Source organism: Phyllostomus discolor, chromosome 4 (assembly GCF_004126475.2).
Source record: "Phyllostomus discolor isolate MPI-MPIP mPhyDis1 chromosome 4, mPhyDis1.pri.v3, whole genome shotgun sequence".
Lineage (NCBI taxonomy): Eukaryota > Metazoa > Chordata > Mammalia > Chiroptera > Phyllostomidae > Phyllostomus > Phyllostomus discolor.
In genome coordinates this window covers 107,478,501-107,491,468 of record NC_040906.2, presented here as the reverse complement: position 1 = coordinate 107,491,468, position 12,968 = coordinate 107,478,501, and the positions used below count along the sequence as shown (strand labels likewise).

Here is a 12,968-nt window from a genome sequence, read left to right as displayed (position 1 = left end):
GCAAGCCCGATGAGTCGGGTCATCTAAAACATCCGGCTCCTGCCCCACCGGCCTCATTTCCACTCCCTCGGGTCGCTGCCCTGACTTCCTCCCCAGCTCCTACTCCCACCTCGCACGTTCCAGCCTCTGTCTGCATCTTTGTCCCTGCCCTTACTCTGCCTGGAAGGCACCCTCTACCTCTAAATGTACCATCCTTTCTTCCAGGTCTACCTCCTGCAGAAGACCGTCCACGATCGACCAGCCGGGTCTCTGGGAGCACGCCTGCCTGCACCCTGAGACGGGGACCACCTCCGCTCCTGACCAGCGGTGCTGGCACTGAGAGTGAGAGCACAGCCTCTGGGTCCAGCCCGCACGGCTGTGAATCCTGCCTCAGCCGCTTCCTTGCAGTGTAAGTCACTTAACCTGAGTTTCAACATCTACAAAATAGGATACCCTCCTAAGTTTCCAAGAAGCTGAAGGAGGTGACAGGTATGGACACATGGGACAGTTTCTGGCATGCGTCAGTGGATCTCAGGCCCCGAGGCCCCCAGCCCTGCTTCCAGGGCCTGCCTCCCTCCCTCATGCCCCCCACAAGACACCCCGATGTCACACACACCGTGGTGCTTGGTTACCACTTTCCCAGATACTGCCCTCCTGATACCCAGACTTAGCACCCCTACCCCATCCCTGTGGGTTTCGTCCACCCTGGAACTGGGAAGAGGAAGAGAGGAGAAATGAGAAACCAGCCACAACTAAACACTCTTCAAACCCAAATGGCAGCATCTGATGCAGATGCCACCAAATTAAGGAGAATGCTCATTTTGGTTTTTTTAGATTTCTAACAAAAATCTCAGGTATTATCAAGTATAATTTTAATTATGCTTTTATGAGGAATGATGCTTGTTGTTGTATAAAATGCAAACAGCACGGGATGCTGAAATACAGAGGAAACACCCCCCTGACCTGCACTCTGCTTCCCAGTGCGGCCCCGAGGTCAGCTCTGACGACCAGCGGGCCGCAGCCTTTCAGACACTCTGTGCAACGCGGACAGGGTAGGACACGTGTGTTGGTAGTGGTGTCATACCACACCAGGTTCTACAAAACCACTTGCTTTAACTAGACGAAATGTTCTGTCTTTCCATGCTGGTATTAAACTCTGTCCCGTCCTTTTCTCTCAGTGTCCCCAGCACCTAAAACAGTGCCTGGTGCGCAGAAGATTCACATCGAGATTCCCTGACATCGAGATTCACTCCCTGAGTGAAAGAATGAGCCACCGCCTAAAGTCACATGGCCTGGAGAGGTCCTGATTCCGTCACATGCCTCCCGGTGGACATTTAGCTTGGCCGCAGGACCATCCCCACCCAGGTCCCTTTGTGCCCTACTCAGAGGGTGCCTATAGGAGAGATCCCTGGTGGAGAATTTCCAGGTCAAAAGTTTAATGGCTATTGCCAGAAAGGTGGGGCAGACCTGTGCTCCCAGGCTGAGGTGAGGGCTCCAGTCTCCCCATTTCTCAGATAGACCGACCGTATTTAATGACTGCACCCATGGTCATCAAATCTCCTTTCGTACCTCCTGAATAAAGAAGAGGATGTATCATTTTATTATTTCTGAGCAGCACTAGGGAACCAAAAGCCACAAACGGGGAGCTACTCTCTAGACAGTAAACAGAAACAGTTACAGATGCAAAATTGGAAACATTTCATTAATTTCTAAAAATGGACATGTTTTTTTAACTGCCAAATTCTGACAGGCACCCACTGACTCCTCCCCCAATACAAAGGAAGAGAGAATTAGGGCCCCCATGCACTCCCTTCCTCTCTCTCTACCCCTCCCCATCCCAATCTAGGGGCCAGATTTAGCAAATAAAAATACAGGACACCTAGTTAAGTTTGGCTTTCAGATCAGCAAAAAGTGAAATTTTTAGTACAAGTATATCCCCTTTTGGGTGGTGAACACTATCTATTGCCCCAGCTGCTGGGGGTGCTGTGAGCACCTGACCCTCAGGGGGCAGGCCTTTGGGGGCGGGGGCTGCTGCCGCCCCAGCCAGCGGCTGGGCGCTCACCAGGTGCTGGTGCCAGATGGGCGCTGGGGTCTTAGGGCCTCACCATCCCAAGCATATTCTGCTGTAAAGGGCCCCTGCAGTTCCAGAGCACCCTGGGGGTCCCTGAGGGTCCCTGAGGGTTCCTGTTGGGCCAGCGCCTGAGGTCTACTTGTCCCTCTGGCCATCCTGCTTCCTTCCCCTGCTGCCCACAAGCGAGGCTCAGGGACCTCCCTCCCCCTCCACACACATTAATGCCCCCATCTGCTTCCTGGGACCCTGGCCTGCGCCACTGGTCCCCGGTCCCCACCTTCCCCCTAAGTCCATTGATTGGGCTGGACACCAGCCACAAAGTGCCCGCAGCAGGTGGGCACAGGGTCTGGCACTGGCTAATGCATTTCCTTTATTTGGCTTTCCAGCACATTCTAAAATTTCCACAACAAACATGTATCACTTTGGTAATAAGATAAAATAATAAATGCCTTTATTTCTTTCAGAAAAATTTAAAACCAAAGCAAGCACCCCTTGTCCACCTGGCACCCCCTCCCCTCCCCCATTGCTTCCACCTGCTTCCCCAGGGAGAGCTCCCCGAAATCAGTGAATTCCCCCACCCCGAATGTTCTTCCCTGTCCTGCTAAGCCCACTGACACTTTCACTTCTCCACTGAAGGCTTCTACCACCAGCTTGTTCCTGCTGGGGGGTTATATGCAAATTTTTTTATTGTTTCCTCATCTATTAGGAGAAGAAAAATGCTGTATGAGCCCTAAGACTGGTGAGGAGAGGAAGGAACGATGGGACCATCATGCACTGGCTCACTGAGCAGGCGTGACTGGGACTACTTAGTGCCGGGCACTGCAGATACCATGAACAGGACACAGGACACAGACTCTGCCCCTGTGGACTTCACAGCCTGGGGAGGAGGGCGATAACCAAAAGCCCCAGAAGAAACTGGGTGAGGGGAGGTGAGCTAGGTATGAGGAGGGGAGCTCCCAGCCCAAGCCCAAGCCTCTGGGAGGAAGACCAGCGACTCGGGAGGCTGAGTGTGTGGGGAGGAGGAGAGTGCTTTAGCAGGCGGAACAGCCAGCGCAAAGGCCTGCAGGTGAGAGAAGAACGACTTGCTTGAGGAACTGAAAAGTTAGAGCAGCTGGAGGGCAGAAGGAGGGTAAGAAGGTAGAGGAAGCCCAGGCACAGCCATATTAGGGAGACTGCACTTTGTCCTCAGGGCACTGGGGAGCCATTGAGGATGCAGAGCAGGAGAGTGGCAGACTCAGATGTGCATCTTATAAAGACTGCTCTCCTGCTCAGTGAGACTCATCGATGCGATGTTATTATTCACCCACAACTATCACAGCCGCACTTCATCATGCACACACTACCTACACACAGGGACTTTAGCCCTGGAGTACCTGAAGCCTGTGTCTCCATAGACAGAGCCCGTCCCCAGCAGCTAGGTGCACAGTCCTCTGGATCTTGCAATGGGGAGTACAGGTTAAGAGCATGGACTCCGGAGCCTAGGTTCAAATCCTTGCTCCTCCACTTTCAAAGTGTGACCCTGAACAGACGGATAACTTCTCTGTGCCTCAGTCTCATTTGTAACATGGCAATAATAATAGTCCCTGTTATCACTGCACCACTGTGAGGATTGAACAAGTTAAAAATACTTGGGACAGGCCCTGGCGCGTGGCAAGTGCCGTATGCTGTGAGTCTGTACTGTGACCCCTGCACCCTCCCCTCCAAGTCCCCAGGGCCAACCACTTGCAGGCACTAACTAAAACATCCTCCATTTGCCTCCTTCTACCCCTGAAGCAACCTTTTCCTACTCTCTCTATTGCTAGTGGCCAGGACAGGGCCAGAGAGGAGGAGCCTCTGGGCTCTAGGAGAACCAGACACTCTGACCTGGCTCTGTGGCCTCACCCGGCTCCCTCCAGCCAGAAACTGAGTGTCACCCCTGCTCTGCTGCTGCCCTTCTCTGGGCCTCAGTCTCCCCCTCTGTAGGACAAGGACAAGAACAATGCACAGATGTCTTATCAGCATGGCTGTCAAAGGAGCAGCAAGGGCTGGGACAGAGCTCCGCAAATGTCCACATCTGTCACAGACACGAGGGCTCACCCCTCCACACAGTGGAGTCAGGAGATTTGTGCGGGGCTCATTATGAGGACCCCAGAGGCTGAGAACGGCCTGGTTTGAGGCTTCCAAGACTCCCTAATGCTGACTAGGACTTTCCCAAGGGCTGGGACAGAGAGGTAGAGACCCCTGGTCTGAGCAGAGCACCCCAGGAAGAATGTGCCAACCCAGGGGCCTGAGGAAAGCCAAACCTTCACCCAGGGCCTTCCACTAAGCCCAGACTAGGCCAGGGCACTCAAACCAGGGTCCCAGAAGGACCTTCTGGAGACCATATTGTTTATCTCCAAATGCCATAGCTGCCCACAAGTTTGAGATCCAGGAAGGGCCAAAGTGGGATTGTCTGTTTTCGGTGGCTCTTTGGTCCTGGGGGACAGGAGGAAAACACAAGAGCGGGGCTCATCCCCCTCCCTCAGGTTGCCAGCTATTTCCCAGAGTTCAAGTTCATTCATTCACTTATTTCACTAACATTTACTTGGTGCCAAACCTTGGTCAGGTGCAGGGTTGATGACATAGAAGAATGAAACAGGTTCCTACCCAGAAGGCCTAGAGAGCAATAGATAAGACATAAGGAGCCAAACCACAAGGCAGACCAGTCAGAGACAGGAGGGCGGGAGGTGAGGATCTCACCTGTCTATGAAGGCAGCTGCCTGGAGGGGGTAGATTTTAATGGTGATTCAGACATGTGATGAGAGGCCAGGCAGGTGAGGGATAGAACCCCCCAAATCACTGGCCGTTCAGTTTGCACCCCGCTGTGCCAGAGCCAGGGCGGTGCGGGCTATTTAAGGTTATGCCCAGAGAAAAGCAGCCACATGTGTCACTGCACGTGGGGTGCAGAGCGGGTGATGGGGGTGGGGGCAGGCTTTAAACTGGGGCTTTAAACTGGTTCTGGCCAAGCCCTGGGGTTTGTTTGCCACTTTATCTCTCACACTCTGATGACATGTTAATGTTTTCATGGCCTCCTGTATGGCAAAAATTAGGGAGGGGTAGGGGGAGTTCCAACAGGCAGCAAGTGGCCTGGGGAGGAGGGGCAGTGACAGACTGACCATGGCTTCTGCTGTATCTGCCAGCCATTTAACGTCACCTCCCTCCCTGTCCACTCCCATCACAGCTGCGGGGGAAGGAGCAGAGGGACTGAAGAAAATATCTTTAATTGTAAACCACACAGGGCACAGGGCGCATCAGCTGCTGTGCTTCTCCCCAGCCCACTCTGATCCATAAATGGCCTCTGCGCCAAGCTGGCATCAGCCCACCCACCCCGCGGGTACCCCAGGGGCCTGGGTCCCAGCTTCCCAAAGGTCATGTTTCCTGCGTTTTCCCGTGGGTAAGGGCCTCCGCCGCCGGCTTCTTCCCCCGAGGGGCCCGCGGCTGGGGCACCCCGTCACTGCCGGGGGCGGGGAGGAGGAGCCGGGATGATGTACGCGAACCCGAGCGCTTGCAAAGCACCTCCTGCGGACCCCGCGCTCACCTCTCCCCAGGTAACTGCCCAATCCTCCCCCGCGCCCTCCCGGGAAGACGCCAGTCTCTGCGCCCGCTGCCAACACGCACTACCTAACTGGACCCCTTCCCTCCCCACTTTCTATCCAAGGGCCAGACCCCCTACCTGGGGGCAGGAGTGCCCAACACCAACGGCGGCGCCACGGCGCCTAGCGAGGCGTCAGGGGCCCGGCCTCAAGCCCGGACGGCTTCCCGGGGGAAGAGGAGGATGCGTTGCTGCCACCGCCGCGTCTCCGGGATCTGCGGGGAGGAGGAAGGTCAGAGCCGAGGAGCGGGTGGGGGTTGAGGGAGGAGGCGTGCACAGATGCGCTCGGATTAGAGAGGCATTTTTAGCGAGCCAATGGCAGGCTGCGCAGGGCGGTGCGGTGCCTGCGCAGGTGGAAGAGCCGCGGCTGCTGAGGAGGCAGCCACCGGCTTAGCTGCCCGGGGTAGAACACCCTCCCCCGCCCACTCGCTCCCGGGCGGGCGCCCTCCCCCAGGAGGTGCCCCCAGCCGGGGCAGAGGGGCTCTGTGGCGGCGGGTGCAGGGCGCAGCTCCCTTGAGCGCTCCTTTGCGACCCTCCTGTAGGTGCGTAGTGATGTCGCTCCCTTCCCCTCTCTGCCCTTTCCCCACCTCCTTGTACTTTCCTCCGGCCCAGTCTGTCTGTCGGCTTCTGGCCTCTCCTGATCCCTCGTGTTTGGGTACGTGCGGGTACGTGTAGGAGTATGCGTGTGTGTGTGTTCTGAAGCAACGGCCCCTTGTCCCCCACTATCCCCCCAAAAACACCCTTCCCCCCACCAGCTCCTCCCAGAAGGGCCCCTGTCGACCCTGTGGGGCAGTCACTAACCCTCCTGTCCTAGTTCCAGCTGGACCTGCTGTCACCAAGGCAGACTCCCGGCCATCTCCTTGAGGCTCTCTGTGACCACCAGCGGCCTTCATTCCTGCCTTGAACCCTAAATGCTTCTGGGATCCTGGTACTGCAGAGACATACAAATGCTGATCATTCACTCGACACCTCTGTGTTGAGCCCGGCCGTGTGACTGGGTGGGTTGGAGCGTCCTCCGTACACCACAAGGTTGCGGTTGGACCCCGGTCAGAGCATATACCTAGGCTGTGGGTTCTTTCCCCTGGTCTCAGCAACCATCCATGTTTCTCTCTCCCTTCCTCTCTCTCTCCCTAAAAATCTAAAAATCAATAAACATATCTTCAGGTGAAGAGTTTTTTTTTTAATCTATTTATTGAGGCCTACTTTGTGCCAGGCGCTGGGCTACAGCAGAGTGAAAATAGACCAAATCTCTGCTCTCAGATAGTTCACCTTTGTGACAGAAGGCAGACAAATAGAATCAATAGTATTTAGAATATGTTTTAAAGGGGAATGAACAAAGTAGGAAAATAAAGCCAGGGAAACAGTGTGTTTGGGGAGAAATTAGGTCCCAGCTATTGTGGGGAGTGGTGGTGGCTGAATTTGATCAGAAGCCCCTCAGGTAGGAGCTTCTAGTTCGCCACACCTCACCACCCCTATTGTTTGAAACCTGGCTGGTCACGCATTTATATTTCTTGCCTTCCTCTCCATCTCTCCCCACCAGAGGCACTGGGACTTATGACCTCAATGACCCAGGGGAATGCCCAGGTGCAGTATCTATTCATTCAACAAGGATTCTCTGGGCATTCACTGCATGTTAGGTATTAGATCCTAGAAAAGTTCAACATCTGATTAGAGAGGCCAGATGGTAGTACCTACCCAAAGGACAAACAGGACAGCCAAGCGAGTGGACAATGTTCCAGAGAAGCCAAGAGGGCTCTGGGTTAGGGCCATCCAGGAAGGCTTCCCGAAGGAGGCAGCATTCCGACAGGATTGAATGACAGCTGGGATTCATCTATTCCATGTTGAGCCACATGAAGCAGGAGACAGAGAAGAATTACTGGAAGAGGCCAGCAAAGCCAGGGGGCACTTGGCAGGTGGCTGGGGCTGGGGTTCTGGAGCATTTGGGGACACTCTACATTTATGCTAGTGTCTGGAGTGGATGAAGTCCCATGCCCATCCCCACTCCAAGAAGTTTCTGGTCCCAGCTGCCCTCACCTCAATCTGAAATTCCCCATTGCCCCTGGAGAAGGCATGACGAGCCCGGTGAGAGGGAGAGAACGACGCATGGACTTCACTTAGTTGCTTGTTTGCTGGGTAAAAATGGGCATTGTTACTTAACTCTTCTGAGGTTCAGCCTCCTTGCCTTAATAGCTATATGTCAAGTTTCTTAATTGATCTGTGTGCCTCGGTTCCCTCGTTTGGAGAATGGACACGGCAACAGGTTATGTGACCAGTTGACAAGCCGGTCTAGGTGGACTGCTTGACACATATGTGCTCAGTTAATTTTGTTGTGTTTACTTTATGACACATTTGCCTCACAGGGTTGTTGGAATTAGACAAAGGATGTAAGGCACCTAGCAAAGTGCCTGAAACCTAGTAAGTGTACAATAAATAGTATCTATTATTAGCATTAACTACATACACCTCTTTAAACAGAACTTTCTTAAAGTGAAGAGACCAGCTCCCCAAGAGGCTCTTAAAGTGCAGTCTAGCACGCACAGACTAGAGCCCCTGCCCCTTCCGTCGGCCTGGCTCAGTGTGTCCTCAGGGCTGCGGTGCAGACAGAAAGGGGCCCAGGACTGGTAAGTTTCCAGAGGCAGTGAAATCCAAAGTACAGGATGCTGACGGAGAGGGCACTAGGGGTCCACTGGCAGCCAGGCGTTTGGCAGAGATGGCAAGAGTGAGACGGGCATAGACATCTGCGGTGGATGGGGCCACAGTGCGGAGGGCTTGGACAGCCCGGGGACTAGGGGTTAGAAGGAACTGCGCCCACTTGGGACCGTTGTGGGAGGGTAATGAATGAGAGGCAGACATGAAGAGGCAGATGATGGAGGGAGGGGTTGGGTGGGGAGGTGAGGGAGCAGCAAGCTGGGCTTAGTCCATCTGGAGTTGAGGTTGCCTGTGTTGAATTAAGACCCTAGAGCTGCAAGCTCTGAAAAAAATCACAGTGGGAAACACACATACCCACACTTCCCCATCCAAAATAAATGTTACTTTGGAAATGGACAGAACTTTCATGCTTCCTAAGACTGAACTAGCCTCCTTCTAGATTGCAAAACTTCTGTTCATCAGAGTGGAACTGCCCCCACCCTCTCCCTATCTAGTGTTTTATGCCCCTGTTCGGGGAATAAGACTTTCTCTCATTTGCACAGCGCTTGTCACTTTTCAAAGTGCTTTCCACACCTCTTATCTCCCCATCAGCTCCCTTTTCTCAGCCCTACTAAGCTCTGACCAACCTGGGACTCCATGGGACCTTCCTCCTCATGGAGGGCCCGCCCCCATCAGTCAGAAGGGGGATGGCCCCCCACCACCACCCCGCACTCTCTGTGCTTGCAGAGCAAGGAGGTGGGCACGGCCCGCCCCACAGTGCAGACAGGACAGAAACGACGTGCAGTCAGGAGGGCCGACCAGCACTGAGCAAGTGTGTGGAATCCATCAATCAATGACACATAGTGGACTGGTTATTAGTGTCGTGTGTTTAGCCTGGGAGAGTTGAAAGGAGGTGGGGACGCTTCAGATTTCCTTCTGTTCCACCCGTGGTGGAAAGCTTCAAGGAGGAGCTGAGGTTTTGAGAGGTTTCGCTATTCTCACCGCACTTACACTTCTGGTTGGAAGGACGGCAGGAAGTGTGTCCCAATTTCGGCAGAGCAGCGCTCCCGTGCCCAGAGAGGAGGAAAAGGGACTGCTGAAGGTCACGTGGTGCATCAGTGACAGGGCTGGGCTAAAAACAGATCTGCCTTCTGGTCAGGCGCCACCGTCACCAGATTCCTCTACCTCCCGCGCCAGCCAGCAAAAAGGTGGGCTGGACAGAGACAGGCAGGGATTGGCCCAGCGGCCCGTGGTGCTTTTGTTTCTGAGCTGCCTCCCAGCAGCATGCAGAGAGGTGAGCAGTTCACCCCCAAGGGAGAAAGGGTACTTTTAAAACAGCCTCTCAGCCCCTCTGCCTCTCCTAACCTTCCAGCTGTGAACCAGCTGCTTCACACCTGCAAGTTGTTTCCATCACCTGCCTGGCAGATAGAGGTCGCTGTCACTTTGGCCTGTATCCCAGGGCCTAGACCAGGGTGTCAGCCATCTGGGAATTGTGGCTTTCTCTGTGCACGATTCACTCCAGAGGGGTATCCACGCCCTGAGGACACATCATCTTGACAAGGCCCTCAACTTGGGAGGTGCCCGGAGTTAGGGTTCGCCACAGGATGCACACAGCCAACGGCACACTCAGAACACTTTTCTTGGAGCAGGCCCTCTCTAAGCACTTTGAGATTACTAGCCCCACTTTGGGAGAGGGAAACAAAGCCCCAGGAGGTTAGGTATTTGCAGAAGGTCACACAGCTGGTAAGTAGTGGAGCTGGGATTCAAACCAAACAGTCTGGTTCCAAAACCGTGATTTTAATCACTCCGTGAAGAAGCAAATGTTTCTGGAAGGTCTTACTGAGCACTGGAGGATTTTACATAAGCTCAAGCCGTACTCTTATCCCAATTTTACAGGTGAGGAAACTGAGGCTCACTGTGTCCTTTGGTGAGGCCTCTAGTGTATAAAAACGAAGGCAATTTGAGATGGTTTGTTGTGTCAGCTCCAGAACAGGTCTCAGCGCCCTAGACACCATCACCACCTAGTGGCCTAATACCTGAAATGCAGGCAGAATACCCAAGCAGATGCTGGATGTCCAAGTTCAATACTCAACAAAGACTCTGTGTTGTGGTTTTGATTTTTAATTTCTGTGCTCTGAACAACAGAGAAATGTGGTTCACTAATAATAACCTTATATACTGAAGACATGGTCATGGGCAGAGCTCACCAGTTGTAATGTCGTCCTTAAAATTAATACCTGGGGAAGGGAGAGTCTGCGTGGTCTGCTGGCCTTTCAGTTTTCCATTGTGTTTCACATGCATTGTCTCATTGAACTCTTGCCGCAACCCCTATCACTTTTCATTTTTTAGAAAAATCCTCACTTGAGGATACATTCATTGATTCTAGAGGAAGAAGAAGGGAGAGAGAAATATCAATGTGAGAGAGAAACATTAATCAGTTGCCTTCTGTACGCACCCCAACCGGGGAATGCACCCACAACCTAGGTATGTGCCCAGACCAAGAGACAAACCAGCAAACTTCAGGTGCATGGGACAAGACTCCAACCAACTGAGCCACACTAGCCAAGGCCATGCTTACTATTTTAAATAAGGAAATCAGTCTTGTCGAAGAAGCATTGATTGAGTTGGCATTGGAACTGGAGAGGCCCCATTGGGTCAAGGTTCCACCTTCCAGGCCCAGAGATGTGGGGTGACTTGCCTTAGGGTCCTGTGAGTCAGTGGCAGGCCTGTGTCTTAGTCCCCAGTCTTCTCAATTATAGAGCTGTTCCTCTCCCGTCCTGGGCTGTATTTCAGCCTCTGCTTCCTCCAAGGCCTATCCCACCTGAAGGAAAAAACGAGATTTGTGCGAAGGCACTGCAGTGAGGCTCACTGCTGCAAAACACCCCTCCGCCTGTGTGGTCTCATCCTTGTTGTTTTTAGTCTGAGAGCCCAGGCTCTTCCTTCCAGCTGGTTCTCCATCACGCAGCCAAGTGCAAGGCCAAGGAGGAGACAACAACAGCACATTAGATTCGCCTGCTCAGCACCCTCACCTGTCCCCTTTCATGCTGGCTCGAGGCCCAAGCCCAGGTGAGATGGGAATCACTATGTGTGTAGGGCCCAGGGACTACAGTCTGATTAGTTCTGTCACCAACTCACTGTGTGGCCCCGGGGTGGGACACTTTGCCTCTCAGACCTCAGTTTTCTTACCAACACAGTGGGGATGGACCACAGCACAGTGCGTTGGAACCGAAGGCTGCAAACTGCCTCCTTGGTAGGTTTGTTGGATACATCGTAGGGCAGCTGCAATATTATACAGCTGACAAAACAGATGAGGCAGCTGTTAATAGTTTAATATGAAACAATCAGCAAATATCTATTTTAAGGAGGAAAAGCAAGGTACAAAACTATGAGTACAGGCACTATCATGTGTGTGTGTGAAGAGATGGTAGGAGAATAAATATCTAAGTTTGCTGGCAAACACAGGGGGTATTTCTGGCAGGGCAGGAGACTGGAGGCAGTGGTTCCCTCTGGTGAAGAGAAGCAGGAGGCTGGATGCCCAGCAGGGACCCTGCGTTCTGCAGGCTCTCATGTTCCTTTTTGATGTTTGAGCCATGTAAATGTATAACCTATTCAAAAATACATTACAAATTTTAAAGATAAAAATAAACCACAGTTCACATGGATTTGTTCTATCCTCAACACTGTTCCAAGTACCCGACAGCCAATACCTCCCTTAGTTCTCACAATGAAACTATGGGGCAGCCATTATTATTTTTTTAGATATATTTTATTGATTATGCTATTACAGTTGTCCCCTTTGCCCCCTTTATTCCCCCCATCCTGCACATCCCCTCCGGCCCACATTCCCCCTTTTAGTTCATGCCCATGGGTCCTACATGTAAGGTCTTTGGCTTCTACATTTCCCATACTGTTCTTAACCTCCCCCTGTCTATTTTGTACCTACCATTTACACTTCTTATTCCTTGTACCTTTTCCCCCTTTCTCTCCCTCCCACTCCCCATTGATAACCCTCCATGTGATCTCCATTTCTGTGATTCTGTTCCTGTTCTATTTGTTTGCTTAGTTTTTTTGTGGGTTTGTGTGTGTGTGTGTGTGTGTGTGTTTTAGGTTTGGTTGTTGATAGTTGTGAGTTTGTTGTCATTTTACTGTTCATATTTTTTAACTCTGTTTTTTTAAAGATTTTATTTATTTATTTTTAGAGAGGGAAGGGAGGAAGAAAGAGAGAGAGAGAAACATCAATGTGTGGTTGCTGGGGGCCGTGGCCTGCAACCCATGCATGTGCCCTGACTGGGAATCGAACCTGCGATGCTTTGGTTCGCAGCCCGCACTCAATCCACTGAGCCAGGGCTACTGTTCATATTTTTTATCTTCTTTTTCTTAGATAAGTCCCTTTAACATTTCTTGTAATAAGGCCTTGGTGATGATGAACTCCTTTAACTTGACCTTATCTGGGAAGCACTTTATCTGTCCTTGCATTCTAAATGAAAGCTTTGCTGGGTAGAGTAATCTTGGATGTAGGTCCTTGCCTTTCATGACTTGGAATACTTCTTTCCAGCCCCTTCTTGCCTGTAAGGTTTCTCTTAAGAAATCAGCTGATACTCCTGAACTCCTTTATAGGCAACTGTCTTCTTATCTCTTGCTGCTTCTAGGACTCTCTCCTTCATTTTAATCTTGGCTAAT

At 52.3% G+C, this 12,968-nt stretch overlaps 1 protein-coding gene across 1 annotated transcript in view; it reads right to left on the bottom strand.

Moving 5' to 3' along the window:
- PACSIN1 (protein kinase C and casein kinase substrate in neurons 1) overlaps window positions 1-5,907 on the bottom strand; it is a 56,654-nt gene extending 50,747 nt beyond the window's left edge. The window contains exon 1 of the mRNA XM_028509833.2: window positions 5,742-5,907. The gene's annotated coding sequence lies outside the window, so the exon portion shown is untranslated. The remainder of the gene's footprint in view (window positions 1-5,741) is intronic.
- Window positions 5,908-12,968: the final 7,061 nt, after the last annotated feature.